The sequence below is a fragment of the Tupaia chinensis genome, unplaced genomic scaffold, assembly GCF_000334495.1.
Source record: "Tupaia chinensis unplaced genomic scaffold, TupChi_1.0 Scaffold000159_1, whole genome shotgun sequence".
Lineage (NCBI taxonomy): Eukaryota > Metazoa > Chordata > Mammalia > Scandentia > Tupaiidae > Tupaia > Tupaia belangeri.
In genome coordinates, this window is record NW_006159630.1 from 3,352,648 (window position 1) to 3,356,558 (window position 3,911).

At 54.0% G+C, this 3,911-nt stretch overlaps 1 protein-coding gene across 1 annotated transcript in view; it reads left to right on the top strand.

The window, feature by feature from the left end:
* The first annotated feature begins 3,522 nt into the window (after positions 1-3,522).
* Positions 3,523-3,911, top strand: part of LGALS3BP (galectin 3 binding protein) — a 9,393-nt gene continuing 9,004 nt past the window's right edge. Inside the window, exon 1 of the mRNA XM_006145702.3 lies at positions 3,523-3,665. The gene's annotated coding sequence lies outside the window, so the exon portion shown is untranslated. The remainder of the gene's footprint in view (positions 3,666-3,911) is intronic.

Consider the following 3,911-nt stretch of genomic DNA (forward strand, 5'->3'; position numbering starts at 1 on the left):
TGGGCTGTCTGCGCCACCTCCTCGAGAAGCACCTGCGAGGCAGGGCGGTGCCGCTGTGAAGCCACGAGAGGGGAGGCGGAGGTTGGAGGGCTGGGCACAGCCACTACGCCATGGGCTCATGTCGGCACCTGGGCCACAGCCCCATGTCTGCGACGTCCTGGAGCACTACAGCCCTCCCTGCCTGTCGCCACTACGGTGCGCTGTGACTGTGCCCTCCCTGCTGTCTGTGCCGTCTGTAACGGTGACATGGGCTTCTTCTGGGCTTGGCTCCTCCCCACGCTAACAGCCTCAGAGCCCCCTGTCCATGTTGGCTGCAACGGCAGCCCTTGGAAATGATTCCGGAAGCCAGAGCACACGGGCCCGGTGCAGACAGGGTTGAGCAGCTGCAGACTGAGGACAACTGGAAATGCGCTTCCGGTCGACTCAGAGAAGTCAGCATGCACTGGGCCCACTCAGGGTTAACCTGTGCCTGCGCAGCCTGCTGTCTGCCTCACTCCATTGGCAGGAAGCCCAAGGATCATCCCAGGACAGGTGGAGGGGCCCGCAGGTGGCGTACTGGTTAAGGCACTGGACTCCCATATGGCTGATCACGGTTTGAGTCCCGGACCTAGCAGCTTGAAACTCATACGGGGCTCGTGCAAGCCCAAAATGCTGAGAGAAGAATGGGAGAGAAGGGATTGTGGCATGGCCATCCCCCCGGGGAGTGATTTCTCGCTTTCTGCTTTCTCTGTCCCTCTCTGTATCTCTTCAGCGAGTGCACACAAACTATAGCAAAAATCTCTCTCAAAAAAAAGAGCTAGTGGAAAAAAACAAGATTCCATTCATTTCTTTCCAGATGTTAATCTGTCCTGTTGTGCACCTTAAATCAGTAAATGTTGAGGTAAATTCTACCTCAGTGAAATTGATGAAAGATTTAAATAAAGCAAAAATAGAGTATCTTCACACGAGGAAAATTCCAAGCCTAGATGGTTTCATTGGTAAATTATACCAAACATTTATGGAAGAAATAATAGCAAGCCACTGCAGGACCTTGTGTGATTTGGGGAGTTGGAAATACCCCAATTCATCTCCTGAGGGCACCACTACCCTGATGCCAAAACCAGACACGTGTATCACAAAAAGAAAGAAGACCAGTGTCCCGGATGAGCGTAGATGCAAAAATCCTTAGCAAAAATTAGCGAGTTCAATTTGGCCGCCATTAAAAATGACAATACTTCAAGGTGGAGTAAAGTGGTTTGTCCTAGGAATGCAAGGCTAGCTTAATGTCCTAGAATCAACCACGGAAATTTGTTAACACACTAAAAAAGAAAAAGATCATCTCAGCAGATACAGAAAAAGCACTTGGCAGGGGGACCAACAAGATGGCATAATGGCTGTGTCGCTGGACTCCCATGTAGTTGACCGTGGTTCAAATCCCAGACCTGGTGGCTTAAACTCACGCCGGGCATGTGTGTGTGCGTGCCCAAGATCCCAAGAAGAGAATGGAGGAGAAGGGATTGTGGTGTGGCCATCCCCCCGGGGGCTGATTTCTCGCTTTCTGTCTGTCTATCTATCTCTCTGGCGAGTGCATGTGCCCTATTACAAAAACCTCTTCAATAAATAAATAAATAAATAGTAGCATTTGGCAGGATTCACCCAATCCAATAGCCAAACAGCAAACACAAAAATACCTCTTAGCAAACTAGGAATGAAGGAAACTCCCCTACCTGATCAAGGGCACTGTGCGAACCCTGCAGCTGACGTCATTCCTACACGGTTTACCCCCACTATTCATTAGCGATCATTTTAACCACACAAACTGCGAACACAGGATAGGGAGCCTGTCTGAGTTCCCAGCAGGGGACCCGACCCAGGAAGCTAGCAGAGCTCATCTTCTTTACAGCACCGTCTACTGATGCAATTGGGCAAGAACAAGAGAAGTCATTCAGAGTCAAAAAGAAGGAATAGAATCTTCTTTGTGCACTAGTGGCAAGCGCAACTGTGCGGAAAAGCCGATGAAACCTTCAAAAAGTAACTATTAGAACTCATGGTTGGGTTTGGCAAAACTGCAAGACGCATACAAAAATGAACTTTATTTCTCTATAACCGCAACAAACAAGTAGAAATGGAAGTTCTGGAAATCAGCGTCATTTACTGTAGCACCAAAAAACATGAACGAGTTAGATACCAAAACATGGGCAAGGTCCGCATGCCGAAACCACAAAACACCGACTAAAGACATTTGAGAGTCAAACAGGACAGCGTACTGTCTTCCTGGATGGGAGGACTCAATTCCGAAAAGAATTGAGGCCTTCCTAGTCCTAGCATCTCCACCAGACACGAATCCATGAAACAGGGCCCAGAAATAGGCCATCTGGAGGTGGTCAGCTGACTTTGTTTTTGAAGTTTATCTCATGAGAGAGTGAGACACTTGACAGAGACTCTCCAAACCCCCCTCCTTCCCTGAGCCCACAGCCAGCCACAATTCCGGCATACACAAATGTGCCCGACTTGTTCAGTTCCACCTGGGCTTCGAACTTGGGTCTCCAGCCTTGCACAGCAGTGCCCCCAACACCTGCTCTACTGCGGCTAGGCTGGTCCATTACCTTTCGACACAGGTGCCAGGGTAATTCAATGGTGAAAAGGTTGTCATTACACCGTGGGGTTGCGGCGACTCAACTCTATGGAAACACAGCTGCAGCCTGACCTCCCACCACTTGCAGAAATCAACGCAGAAAGATCATTGATCCAGATACAAGAGCTGCAAAGCTCATCGGTATCCTTCCAGATTGTGACTGACGAGGCCAGGGTGATCTGGACGGCCAGGGTGGGGAACTGCTCCCCCAAGGGTACCGTCTCCGGGACGGTGATGCAAGTGGCAGAAACAGGCGAGGACGTAAACGGCCTCGCAGAACCGTGTCGCCCAGGGCTCGACCTTGACTCCAGGCTCCAGGCTGACTGGGCCCAGGGGCTCGTCGTCATTGTCAGACAGGCCCAGTGAGAGCTGGGCTCAGGGCCCCTCCCTGCACCCACCTGTGAGGCCAGGGGGCCCGCAGGGCTCCCAGAGGTGGGTGGAGGCAGGAGTGAGAAAGTTCTCCCCAAAGGAAATGGAGGTGTCACCCCCGCCCGACTCGGGGAGGCATGCTGTTGAGTGTGGACCCCGGGCTTCAGTGGTCACGAGTGCAGTTTCTGGGGTCAGGTCCTAGATCTGGGGCCTCCCTCCCCCTGCTGGGAACAGGGCTATGCACACATCTCGGGGTATGGGCTCTCTGCAGTCGGCATGGTGATGCTCAGAGCAGGAAGCCAGACCCAGGGCAGGACTTGGGGGTGTGGACAGAGCGGGGGGTGCCGTCTGTCTGGTCTGTCCTGCCTAGAGGCCCTGCCCTTCCTCCCCCATTACCTCTTCCCCTCCTCCTCCCCCCACAGCCCACCCCCGTGGGCACCATCCAGCCTGGAGGGGTCAGAGCAAGGGCAGCATGCAGGCTGGAGAGGAGCCAGGGAGCGTGGGGAGGAGCCAAGCTCAGAAGAAGCCCATGTCATGCGGCTTCTGTAAATCGAAACTAGACTTTCCTGGCGCATTTTCCGGGACCCACCCCAGGAGAGTTTCCTGGGTTGAAGGGCAGTTGGCAGAAGGCTCTGCAGCTGAAGGCAGGAGGCCCCAGCAGCCCCCACAGCTCCCCAAGCAGGTAAGCCCCTCCAGCCTCTTGCTCTCAAGTGGGTGCTCCTTTTTCCACACTGGGATCAAGGGGGTTCTGCCCCCCTGCACCCAGAGCCGGAGCGGGAGTTGGTGCTCCAAGCCCAGGGGCCGGCACGGCTGTCGATCCACAGCCCTGAGTGTGGCCGGGCGGGCTGTTGCTGTCCAGGGCAGGCAGGTTGGGATTAGCGCCCACCCTCCCAGACGAGTGCACTCTGACCCAGGCCTGCACCCGGTC